The sequence below is a fragment of the Thunnus thynnus genome, chromosome 16 (genome assembly GCF_963924715.1).
Source record: "Thunnus thynnus chromosome 16, fThuThy2.1, whole genome shotgun sequence".
Taxonomy (NCBI): domain Eukaryota; kingdom Metazoa; phylum Chordata; class Actinopteri; order Scombriformes; family Scombridae; genus Thunnus; species Thunnus thynnus.
In genome coordinates this window covers 8,391,545-8,405,109 of record NC_089532.1, presented here as the reverse complement: position 1 = coordinate 8,405,109, position 13,565 = coordinate 8,391,545, and the positions used below count along the sequence as shown (strand labels likewise).

The following is a 13,565-nucleotide window of genomic DNA, read 5'->3' as shown; positions in this document are numbered from 1 at the left end:
ACACAAAGAGAAAGAGAGGGACACAGAGGGAGCAGAGCTGTCAGGCCATGATCGTCTGGGGAGATGACGCTGAGCGGGACAGCTGAGCCTCCTGCTCCATCACTATTTCTGTAAACGCTACAGTACAGACGCAGACCTGGAGCTGGAGCTGGCCTCTAGACTCACATCACAGGAGCCACCAGCACTGTGTTACACATTAAACAGATGACAGATATAGAGCACTGAAAAACACCAATCAAACAATTCCACAGACTAGATCTTAAGTAATATCATGTTGGAAATTAAGTCTCTGAAAAGTAATTTGTGTCATATTTGCACTTTTAACTACTGTGACATCTAATAATACAATAGCTGTACTACTACCACTACTCTCCTAACAACGAGAGCTAATGACAGTGTCGTGCTAATGTTGTTTTATGCTGTAAAATGTCTTGAAATGTCTTAAAAAGTGAGAGTAAGTGAGTAGTAATAATAATAATAGCTTCTTTAGCATTATTAACACATGTTCTTTTGTCTCTTTTAAATTATTTTTCTATATCTGCATCTATTGTATGTCTTTTAAAAGTCAGATTGATTGTTGGTGTACTGAACTTCAATTAATCGTCTTGTTTGTCACTGGAACATTGACATCAGTTGCCTCTCATTCATCACAGACATCTCTGATTTATACCTATTATTTAATAGGTCAGGTTAGGTGTTGTGTCCAATCAGAATTAAATAGACAGAATTAAGAATTATCTTCCTACATAGCTAGATAGCTACCTAGCTACATTCATGACAAATGGACAGAGAGCTGGTGACAAGTGTGGGTGAAATCGATGAAGCTGTACAAGTCGTCGTAAGTCGACTTACAGAAATATTACAAAAAACTGTTATATCAGTATAAGAGGTTAATTGGTTAACTGCTCCAAGTGACTGCTACCACAGCTTCCACGCAGACTGAAAATGACGTTTGAAGGGAGGTTACGTCACTTGTTACTGATCGATGGGGGTTAAACAGAGCAAGAAGACCAGCCCTCCCTTTAAGAAACGGTTTAACACGAGCATGATGTCAGGATGAATGAATGATGTGAAAATTAAATGGCGAGGCTTTTCCCGACAGAGCCCCACCTACTTCGATTCAGTGAGAAGAACACAGAAAAAAAACACAAATACAGAAATCTCTCCTGTGAATAAATAAGTATCTTTGTAATTTTTGCAGATAATAGTGTTTCTTTGTGTATTGTAAGATGCAGATTTGAATAAAATGTTTTTCAGGAACTGTAACCCCCCCCTCCCCATTTTTACAGTGATGTAATATTACAAATTTAGAGCACTCACTCATATGTGCATTTCTTAATTACTAACATCAGGTAACATTTTGTTTTCCCAAAGTAGATCTGACATTTGACATGAAGCACTTCATTCTAGATATATCAGCCTCCATTAAATCGTGCTTTAACCCAAACTCTCTTCCTCCTCCTCCGTCGTGCTGCTGCTGCCTCTCAGTCAGACCACCACCACCTGTGATCATTCGATTAGCCCGGACATCTGTGCCACCCTTATCATGCCCTGCCCATCCTGCCATCTTAGAGGTTGTGGTCTGAGTGTGTATGCATATATATGTGTGTGTGTGTGTGTGTGCGTTGGGGGTTAATCTAGGCCCCAGATGGGGGGAGGGTAGGAGGCAGTGGCCCAGGAAATGATGCATCCCCTGGGAGTCAAGAAGGCAGCAGGGAGGAAGCTTATTGCTCCAGGGAGCGCAAATGTGGTCTATTATGTTTATTAAATCAAACGATCAGGGCCTGGCATGTTTCTTCTTTGTTAGATTAAAGCGGTGACCAAGTGGTTTTCTTTTCCTGAAACATTTAAAGCCTTGCGTTTAAAACCTTTGATATGTGTGTTATGTAACAGCGCTGTAGTAAGTGGGGTAGAAAGAATGCATGACACTGCTGTCGCAGGAATGGCTACAGAGCAGGAGAAACATTAAAAAAAAAACATGTGTTTTGGGGGTGACCAGGGTGGAAAATTAACACCAGCCTCCGCCAAATAATGCTGGTGAAATTTTGGTTGTGAGTGAGAAGGTTGTTTTAAATTCAACCGGCCACATTGGCAGGAAATCAGCCATCATGTGGAGGTTATTTTCCACTCTGGAAATCATATTTGAAAGACGCCGGTGTGGTTGCCAAGTTTGAAAGGTTAACTTCCTGCCCTGTGTGTCACACAAATGACAGCTTTTGTGTATGTTAATCTCTCTTCTCTTTCTCTGTGTTTTAACTTGGAGGAATCAGTAGGGTTTTTGCATTTGCCTTGAGTGAGGACGCATAAACATACTTTTCCTCTGGAACCAATCAGCATGCCAAGAATAACAAGGCCAGACTCCTGGGCTGTTAACAATATTACAAACATCCGGGCTTGTTTAGATTCTGCTGAGAGAGTGAGTGTGCTGCTTGGACCATTTCAAACCCTGACTTCTTTCAACTTTACTTGAGAAGTAAGGAAAGTGTATCTGGGGAGGATCCTTATCATAGATTTCATCCAAACTGTCGGAAACTTGCATGGAGCTGATTCTTCAGAGCTGAAGACTTGAGACTCAGACTTGACTCAGACATACTGGAAAGCCCCTTTCACACATGCACTGCATCCCTGAAATTTTCTGGACATTATCTGGAATTTACCCTGCCAACTCCCTAGTACAAAGTGCGTGTAATGTCCGATTGAGTCCATGTGTGAATACAGCAGGTAATTTTCCAGAGAATTCACAGCGAGCGAGTGGACATGTTGATGACGTTGCTATCATGCGGCTGGTGCTGGATAAACATAGCAGGCCAGCATTGTTTTAACTTGGCCTGAACGCTCTGCTGTGAAGCTACGGCTAATGGGAGAGAGGACTTCCTGTGATTTTTCATAAAATAAAAGCTTTTTTATTTCTAGTGAAAAGCTTAAAAACGCCAAATTACAACCGCAGCGTGTTTTTTGCATCAAGTCCTGCCTCCTGCACGCTCTACCCAGGCACCACCCCTCTTCTAAACAAAATGGAGTATTTCCAATAAGTGAGAACGTGTCTGACACGAACAATCTCCTGTTGTGTGCCTCATATGTGTACGGGCAACTCCAGACAATGTCAGGACCTAATTCACTGCTCGCTGTCTGGAACTCATATGTGACAACAGCTTATAATAAAAGTGTCTACCTGACCTGACTTGGTTGGACAAGACCTGAGACTTAACTTGGATGTGCCCCAAAGGACCTAAAAACAGTAGACTTGAGAGTTGGACTTGAGTCCTACTTAAGTCACATAAAAATGAGGATTTAGATCTTAAATTTACAGCTGTGAGACTTGACTCCCTAAAGACTTGACTTGAGACTTGAAAGCAAAAACATTCAAGTCTTTGCTAGACTTCAGAGTTGGATTGAGTCAGACCCAAGTCACATAAAAAACATTTGAGACTTGGACTTGACAGGCATTAGATTTGACTCTCTATAGACCTGACTTGACTTGAGTATTGGTTGGGCAAGACTTGGTACTTGATTTGTACTTGTCCCAAAGGACTTAAAAACAAGTCTGCTAGACTCGAGACTTGAGTCAGACTTACTGTAAAGCTGGAGTGCGGGACTTTTGTCTCCCTCTTCTGGCAGTGAGAGTAATTACAAAAATACTGCAGGATTAAATTATTTTATCATGCGCAGTTTACATTCATCCAGAATTTAACTTGGATTTGACAGTTGTGAGCACTGACCCCCTGAAAACGCAAAAAAAGGGAGATTCAAATGTTGCTTCCAAGTCACAAGTCAAGTCATACTTGAGGTTTGACAGCAACATTCAAATCTCCAGAAGCATTCAAGTCACAAGTTTTGACTTGGTAGACTGAAGACTTGCCCTGAATGACTTGGCACTTGACACAAGGCTTGGGCGGACAAGATTTGGGACTTGACTTTCCTCAGAAGTCCTACAGGCAGCAATGGAGGTTTCTTTTCTCTGTAGACAGACAAGCGTACGGTTGAATGAGCTTAAGACTCAAAATCAACACCGTTAGAGGTAAACAAGTGCAGCAAGTACAAAGGTCGGAGCCTCGAGTGCGACAACATCCATCCGACCTTATGCCATCTTCACCTCTGAAGCCTTTTGCATCTCTGAGAAACGGGTCATTTTTAAAAAAAGAGTTCAAACAAACAGGTTCACACAGAGATGACTTCAGCCAGAAAGATGCTTTTAGGAAACCCAGCCCTCGGTTCGGAGAATTCCTGATGTTTTGGAAGGATTTTTTTGGTGGAAGGCCATGAAGGGAGTGGAGAGGTCAAAGTGGTCAATAAGGTGTGGATGGCTACTTATTCTACTTCATTCTCTTCCATAATTCCTCTTCCTCACTCCCTTCCTCCCTCATCTGTAACAGACAACATTTTCCATTGTGCTCTGAATGTGTCTTGTTTATCTTTGAATACTTTGTGAACTGCTCTTCTAGTCTCAACATTGACGTGTGTGGAAAGGTCTGTGGCCTTGAAGCGACTCGCTTTCCGAGATACGCTGTGCGCCGCCTCGACCGGAGCTATTGTGTAATTCTGACTTGTTGTGTGTGTTTGTAACAGGCCTGGAGATGTAACACGCAAAACAAAACACACACACATGACTGGATGATTTAATGCGAGTTGTGCGCGACGATGCCTTCGTGAAACGAGCTGAGAGTGGGAAAAACAACACGTCTGTGTGTTTTCCTGCGTATGCATGCTTCTCTCAGAGACTGTATCTGTCTATAAGCAACATAAAAACATCAACGCCCCCCCCCCCCCCCTTTCCTCCACCTCTACCACCATCTCCTCCTCCTCTCCCGGCCATCTGCTTGATACAACCACTACACGGAGCTTGTGTGTGGTCGACTGCTTTCTCCTCGTGGTATAGAGGGTGAGAGGGTTGCGAATGGCCGGAAAACCTCACGGGAGTCTTGTGGGATTCCTCTCTGGTTTTCTGCCGCCTCTGTCTTTGGCATCCCCTACTGTCTGCCACATCCCCCCCAACCCCCCCGACCCCCACCACCACCCCCCTTTTTTTTCATCTGTCTCTTTTTCATCCCCTCTGCTCTTGCAAATATCTCCCCCCCGAAACAGATGCCCTTAATTCCTCTGGCTCCACATTATAAGATCTGCCCGATCCTTGGGGGAAGAAGAAGAAGAAGGAGGTGGTGGCGGAGAAGAGAGAAGAGAGGAAGGGAGTCCATTCTCCCCTTTCACACATGTATGAAAGGAGGTGAGAGATGGGGGGGGAAATAAAGCAGCAACTCACCTCAGAGCAAGGAGGTTTTTAGAGATTTTAGAGGGAGGAGGGGATTCCATGATGTAAACCAGCCAGCGGCATCAAAAAACGACAGCGTGGATATGAAAAAAAAAAAAAAAAAAAAAAAAAACCCTCCTCCTCTGGAACACACCCTATTTTGAATGCGATTAACCTAGATGCCACCAAACACAGAAACTAAAAAAGAAACATACCTGCTTCAAAAAATTAAAACAAATCCTACCTTTTTTTTTTTTTGTTTTTACGTGTGCGTGCTCCCCTCTTGTGACGGCAAACACATCCAGTCCTGTGGAGTAGTATCCACGCGCTCTCCCCTCTCCTGATCTCTCTCTCTCTCTGTCACACACAAAACACACACACACACACACACACACAGTCAGTCAGTCAGTCAGCGAGGCAGGCGAGTACATCCACACACACTCCCCTCTCTGTATGCCTCTCCCTCCCTCTCTCTCTCTCTCTCTCTCTGCTCCAGCTGAGATCCTCCCTGCCTCCCTCCTCACTGCTATTCTGAGTCTCCACCCTTCAGCCAAATGCTCAGGCTGCAAGAAACTACCCTTCTCCTGCTCTCTCTTTCTGTCTTCTCTTTTTCTGCTATCAAGACACACTCCCTCCATCTCCCAGAGGTCCACAGGAAAAGCCTCAACTGTCTGTCTAAACACCTACAGTAAACAAATACATACCAGGACAGCTGACAGTCTAGCTAGACTAGCTGGATCCCCATCTTGATAAATATTCATACATTCATAGTTTTAGCTGCTCATTTTTTTTCCTTCTTTAACTCACGTTTTTAGGGCTCTATGACTTCAGGTCTTGCATGAGAAAACCCTCAACAACAACATCCTTCACTGCACACACTAGATGTGTCCCTGCTTTTGAGGTTGAGGCTTTTTTTTAATCTTTAGACCACTTGTATGTTACAGCAAACCATCAAAGATTAAAAAAAAAAGAAAAAAAAAGAAACAGTGCCCCAGCAACTACACATCAAAGCTGGAAACAACACAACAACAAACCAAAAGCGTGCCGTATGTGGACTCACGTTGCTCTTTCACATCTGGGTGTTTATGTGCGGAGGATTTTCTGCATGTCCAGGATACGCTCAATTAGGGTGAGATCAACAAGATGAAGTGTGTGAGCGTATGCATGCAGCTTGTGTGTGTACACCAGAGAGGGTGTTAAATTCACTGAGGAGATTATGTTTTTGGTCCCATATGTGTATTTTGTAGGCAGGATATCGCAAAAAGTACTTAACAGGTTTCAGTACAATCTTGTGTAATTACTTTTTTGTTGTTGTTGTTGTTGTTTGTTTTTCATTTTTGGAAGACTTTAGCTGCTAGCGACATGGTTCTATGGATGGTAATGTCAGTCTGTTGGTCCAGATTGAAATATCTATGATGACTCCCTGACTTTACCTATAGCGCCATCATGAGGTTGACATTTGTGGTTTTGAATGAAATATCTCAAAAACTATTGGATAGATTGTCAGGAAACTTGGTACAGACAATCATGGACCCCCCTCAGGATGAATTATACTAATTTTGTTGATCTCCTGACTTTTCATCTAGCGCCACCAGCAGGTCAACGTTTCACTTTCTCCAAACTTGGGTTTATTACCAAAACTTACATTCCCGTTAGCCTGAGCTTTGCTTTGTGTTTAGTTCACAAAATATTTACCAAAATTGGTATGTTAAATTTTTCCAGGAGGCTGTAAAAAAAAAAACATGTTTTCCTGTAATTGGTTGCCTTTTATAGAAATTGCCACAAGCCTTGAAAAAATTGTCCCATTGCTACCAAATTTAGATCACAGGAACACAACAAACTCTGAGCAATCCTGCAAAATTTGGTGGAATTTCACAACAGCAACACGTTAAATGTGACTAGTCATGAGCATGACTCACTTGAATAGTGTCAATATATTCCTGAACAGGATTTAGTTATTCCCTTAAAAAATGCAGCCATCAACTAGCACGACTGTCTGTCATTATGTGTATTTTTGTACATTTCACGTTACATTTCCTATGATTAGAATAACAAATTATGAGGATTGAACACTATCTGAGAGCTTCCTAGTCTGTGAATTCTGTCTTGTATATTACTGACATGTTTAAATGTATCCACATATCTATGCGATTGTGTTTGTATGAGCAAACTGTACATCTGCTTTCATGCATTCGTGTGTTTTGCCTGCAGGTAAAAATCGGCGAACGTTACTCATCGTTCCACAGTCTGAACGTCACGTTTTCTGTGAATCACATTTTCCTCAGCTCCATTCATGCAGATGTTATTCTCCATGAACTTACAGTAACAGTGCACATCTAGACAGACACGGACAGAGAGAAAAGGAGGAAGATGGAGAATTAGTGAGTCATGGTTCCTGTGGAGGCGAACACAGGAAGCCTCTGTCACCAGGAAACCACAGTGATCTTTGATAGCCTTTCCTGGGTCCCAAAGGCCAATGGTTCCCAATCTTCAAGTAGCCACCATCCATCCATCATGTTCAAAATATATTCTTACCAATGGATATAAACTGGAGGTATTTAACACTATTAATTATATAAAAATGCATACTGATTGATTGATTTTTCTTACAATATAATCATCATTGTTAAGGTTGCTTTGGTTCAACCAATCCACCAATTATTTTGAATCGTTTATCCATTTTTTTTAGCTAACCATTGTGACTGTTATATCCATTAGCCTGCCTAACTATTTCAACCATTTATCCATTACCCAAATATATTTAACTGTTTGTTTATTAGGCTACTTTTAGCTATAACTGCAACTGTTAATCAATTACTTTCTATTTTAACTTCTGTGCTCATTATAGTTTTCACACACTCTCAATAGCAACACATGGTGTGTATAAGTAACTCAGGTTGATGGGAAGCTTACTGGTTATTGTAAATGTACTGGTTAAACTGGAAACTCCAGTACTCCTGATTGTGAATCATTGCCCTCGGCTACACTGTGTTATGGCCTTGTTGAGCATCAGCAGTGACAGGGTGACCCCTCCCTCCCTCCATCACTGGAGATGAGATAAATCCAGAGATTTGTTTATTTGTAATCTGATTACTATGTTTTATTATCGGCTCTGGGGATCATCTCTAACCCTTGTGGTGTCACTGCAGCTGTTTTGCTTAATAGGCTGGTTTATTAAGTGCTGTTAGTCCACGTTTAAGAGGACACGGGCAGATGTGGTGACTTCAGTATCCATAAAATTGCCTTTTCTGCTGCGATAAATAATGCTGTTTTGTGTCAGGATGGAACTGAAATACATGACAGCTTTTCAGGAAAAAGAAAAAAAACTGCCTTGGATTCAGATTGAATGCCTTTTGGGGGTTTTATAAGCCAAAAAGGTTGCTAAATAACCCATAAAGCACAGTGTAAACCTTCAGCTGAGGTTAAAACATGGAAATCAAAATCATTTTGTGACGGTGTCATTTTGGGTGAAGAGGGGGATCAAGGATGCTCGAATGGTCCTGACTCCTGTACGAGCAGTGTTTGTATGTACTGTATGTGTGTGTGTGTGTGTGTGTGTGTGTGTGTGCGTGTGCACGTGGGGTGGGGATATCACGACTGAACGCAGGCAGCGGGGGAAGGGCCTGGATTTCATTTCTGATTTGCGACCATCTGGCTCCTCCAGCAGCTGCTGGCCCGAGTCGAGCCGAGACGCTCCGCCTGTCCTGCCCCAATGCCCCATGGGATTTACCAAGAGGTCAGCACTACTGGAGATACACTGTCACCTAATACGCTCAAACAATCGGCTCAAATGATCACCCGCACACCCACACAGTCATAGATGAGGAGATAAGACGCATGGATGTATCAGTTAGAAACTGTAAAATGAAGAATATAACAAATAAAAAAAGATCTCAATGGAAAATTAAACAAAATTAAACCACCACATTGTCTGCTGCTGATGAATCAAACATTAGAAAACATTATTAAGGTCACCACAAGATAACCTCAACTGTTTATATTGGAAAATGTTGCGTGAAAATGGTCAGAACTGAGCTACACCTAATCCAACAAGACAAAAGAAAGGAGATGGAGAAGGGGGAGGTGACAGAGAAACAGAGAATGGATTTCCCCCTCTGTGTTGCCATGGCGACAGCAGTGGATGGTGGATGACTGATTTCCTGTACAGCTGTGGAGCTCGGAGGGGATAGAGAGAGATAGAGAGAGAGAGAGAGAGAGACAGAGAGAGAGAGAGAGAGAGACAGAGAGAGAGAGAGAGACATGTTATCTGTGTTGGAGGAAGGAGGTGGCGCTCGCTGAGGAAAAGCATCCATGTTTGCTCTTAAATTGTACATTAGTTTCACTGTTGTGATCAGTGTTTCTCACTTGGATGGTGCAGCTGGAATTTTTCTTCAAGACTGTTTTTATGATTAAGGATTTTCTTAAGATAGTTAAAGGTCAAAAACCTGGAAGAAAAGCAGCCACTTTAGTCTTTTTTGTCAACAAAATCTGCACCCACAGTGTGAATACAGAGAGGACAGTTAAAGGATAAGGCTGGTGACTTTCTATACTTTCAGTCCCTCCGGGGAATTGTGATTTTGCGATCGCAATAATTAACACAAATTCAAGAAATTTCCACAGTATTTGCGAGAGCTTGCAAGATTGGCCTGTAAACAAATACAAGTACATGTGGGAGCTCCCCCATTTACCTGTATCTGTTTACAGGCCAATCTTGCCTGGTCTAATATGGCAGCAATGTTGACGTATTGTAGCAACAGGCTGAAGCAGTCTATATATATATATATATTATATATATATGATGATATTTATATATATATGGTGATTTGGCCCAATTGTCACGTTTTGTGTCATGGTAACTTACGCCATCCCAGCGTGTATTCAGCAAGGTTTCAGGTGGAAGATGGATAAATCTCAACTGTCAACAAGAATGATGCCATAGACCCTGAAAAACAATTCCCAAATGTTCCCAAATGAGGTTTGCATTCAGTTAGTGAGAAGAATACAAGTTGATGTGTTGTTAATACAGCAAAGATGGACATAAACTACCTCAAACATAACAATGTGCACTTTGGAAATGAAACTATAATTTTATGTTAATTAATTTATTTTAATGGCATTATTGACAGATTTTATGTGGTGCTAATGTTGGGGTGAAAGTTTATTTTAAAAAGGCTTATAAATGGAACTCAAGTACAGTATTTTCTTTTTTATTTAACTTTGAGCCCCTGTGACATGCAGTATGCTTTTTTATCAAAGGAGGTGATTAAATATGATTCTTCATTGATAGTAGACTAGTTTTTTTTAAAATTGCATTATTTTCCTGCAATTTGCTTGCAATTTTTCCCCAATTCAGTTTTCCCCCAATAAGAGCACATAAAGTATTGCAAAAAAGATAAAACTGTATCACAATTTTTGAGAAAAGCTGCTGCAAAATCAAGCGTTTTGGGCCACAATAATCACAAAAAATCCTCTGCGAAATCCTGGAGAGACAGATATTTTTCTTATTGTCAACAAATTTCATGTGCAGAGCCAAACCAACAATGAACTCTACTACTTAGAAGTATTGTGTGTGTATCCAAAGTCTAATATATCCCATTCCTCTGTGCTGTAGACCTCTGTTGTTGTCCAAAAACTATTAAAAACACGGGGGTGACATGTTCCTCCGTCTCTGAAGAGAGCGGTTACCATAGTTTGTTTAGAAACGGCTCCAAAGCGATGGTAAGGGCTCTAATGTGAAGTCAGCCTGATCTCAATCTTTCATTCACAGAATGGAACAACATCTTATAGAAATGTACGAAAACATCACAGGAACTTAGAACAAGATTAATGCAGTTCAAAATAACGAACAGGGTATACTAGTCCCCCTACAGGTGAAATTAAGGGACAGCTCGAATTGCTGGAGGTGTTGGGGGTATCGTTGATACACTCCTCCATATGTTGTGGTCCTGCCCGGTTGTGCAAACATTCTGGTCAGCCCTACATGAGAATATCAAACTGATCCTTAAATCAGACATCCCTTTCTGTCCAAGCCTGTTTGTTCTGGGTGGTCCTCTCCTCCTAAAAGCCCTCCCTGCAGCGCAGGTGGACTGGGTCCAGACATCCCTCCAGCGTGAGCTCCACCTGCGCTGCAGCCCTGACACCGGCCAGGGTGTGGTTCTCTCAGCTGGGTATTTTGGCAGCTCATGAAGACCTCTCATTTAGACTCATCAACCAGATGGAAAAATATTATGCTAAGTGGGTGAATAACATCTCTTTCATTAAAGGACCCTGAGGTCTCTGCATGTATGATAAGACATCGGCTCAAGTCCCTGAGAACTATCTAGACTGTAACACGTGACACTCAACAACCAATTTATCTGCCAGTGAAGTATTTTCTATTTGTGCTATTCTATTTCTATTTAGTTATTTATTTTATATTAATTGGAATGTCCCTTTTGTCAATCTTAGTCTCAGTGTTGTCGACTGATCAGCTATGTAACTGTGTGACCTTGTTTCTGTGTCCTGTCTCTCAGCTCATACGTTGTCATATGATGTATCTAATGTGTTGTTGCTCCAAAGAGTAAAAAAGTCAAAAAATAAGAAATAAGAAATAAAATTTCTCAAAGCAAGGTCCACTTACTTTGTGGTTTATGGAGCTTTCAACCACAAATATTGGCCTTCCTCAGCAGATGGAGTTCAGTAATGCAGAAGGATGTTCTGTCCTAAATAACAGAGAGCAGTAATTACAAAAACAACCAAATAGGTTTAAAGTTTTAAGACTGGTCAGCAAACTACATAACAGATAGAAAGGCTATAATTCCTTTTTTAAAATACATTTTGGGCTGATATATTAACCCCATGCCATCGACCTGAATGAGAGGGAAAAAATGCGATATATCTACCTACAGCTTTCAGCTTTCTTGTCTATTTGAACTAGTTTAAGAAATGAAATGTATTATAATTATACAGCTATTGTTCATAACAATAAAAATATCAGGTTTTTATGTAATTTAAAGGCAGCTTAAAAACACAAAATCAAACAAATCCTCTGCCTCTGTTACTCTGCTAATGTTATGCTAATTAGCTTTAGCAGGAGTTTAACGTTAGCTGGGTTTTTTTCCTCCATCTTGTCTTTATTTGGCTACTGCCTCTTTTAATTATCATGAATAACAAGCTGAACATATCGGTTTATCAAATTTTATATTTTTAGTTATAGATAACAGCTGGGAAAAGATTCAGTAAGTGAATTTAGCTTTAGCTTTACTAGCTAGCTTTCAATTGATATAGCTGTCATTCTTTAGCCTGCTGTCTAGTTATCTACTCTCTGTGACAGAATGACGGCCTCTAAAGACCAGAGTGGACTGGAGTCAAAGGAAAATCTAATTCTGGTCTTAACTAAATATTAACCAAATAACTACAATGGTTTGTTACTGCGTTCTGGTCCACCGGTGGATCAGCCCAGTCCGGTGCCAGAGGAAAGCAACTGGTCGGGCATTTGGTTTTCATGGGCGGGCTGGGAAATATGAATATATCTTGTTGGCGAAACCATTTAATTTATATAATGTAATACAAAAAGGACCAGACAAGTATATAAGACTTTTAGGAGGACACCTACGTGTTCTGTTAGTGTTTTCATCAGCTGCCGTCACCACGACAACCACTCCACAGGCCCCTGAAAGTCACCAGCTAACACGGTCACTGGTTAAACCGAAACACCGGCAAGCATGCTAAGCTAACGTCAGCTAGCCGCTCTAACTTCCGGCTTTAGCGTCACACGCCGAAAAAACACTACGAATAACAATAACTGCCGCGAACTGAAGTTCAGAGAGTTAAACAAGCTTCTTAGAAACAGAAAGATATATATATATAAATATTATGCATTATTATTGATTAAACAGCATTATATAAAATAGTTAGAATGAAATGCTCCACCTTGAACAGATGTAAAATTAAGAACAAATGTGCTGATAATACCTCTCTTTCACTCTTCACATTTAAGTAAAAATTTGAATGCAGAACTTTTACAGTATTTTTACTGTGTGATATTATAAAAATAGAAAAAAAGTTTTGAGAGCTTCTTCTACCACTGTGAGAAAGCGTGAAAATAACGCAGTGTTTGCCTGCTGCCCCCAAATCACAAAATCCACCATGCCAACACTTAATTTATTCTTTAAAAGGCAAACTGAAGATTGTTTTTATTAACTAAGCTTTAACAGTGCAGTGTTGAAAACTGTTCTATACATTTATTAAATCAGTTTTAACATAGTCTGTTGGTTAAAGGGGGCACTAACAGGTGTAAGAGGACATTTATTTCAACAGATTTTGGCTTTTTAAACAAAAG

At 40.9% G+C, this 13,565-nt stretch overlaps 1 protein-coding gene across 3 annotated transcripts in view; it reads right to left on the bottom strand.

Moving 5' to 3' along the window:
* LOC137200479 (guanine nucleotide-binding protein G(I)/G(S)/G(O) subunit gamma-2) overlaps nucleotides 1-12,919 on the bottom strand; it is a 28,184-nt gene extending 15,265 nt beyond the window's left edge. The window contains exons 1-3 of one of the 3 annotated variants that reach the window (XM_067615353.1): nucleotides 12,840-12,919; nucleotides 11,865-11,946; nucleotides 5,490-5,602 (exon numbers count right to left, since the gene is read on the bottom strand). The gene's annotated coding sequence lies outside the window, so the exon portion shown is untranslated. Of the gene's footprint in view, nucleotides 1-5,257; nucleotides 5,349-5,489; nucleotides 5,710-11,864; nucleotides 11,947-12,839 lie in introns of those variants that run through there. The other 2 variants (XM_067615352.1, XM_067615354.1) reach the window with 2 other exon arrangements.
* Nucleotides 12,920-13,565: the final 646 nt, after the last annotated feature.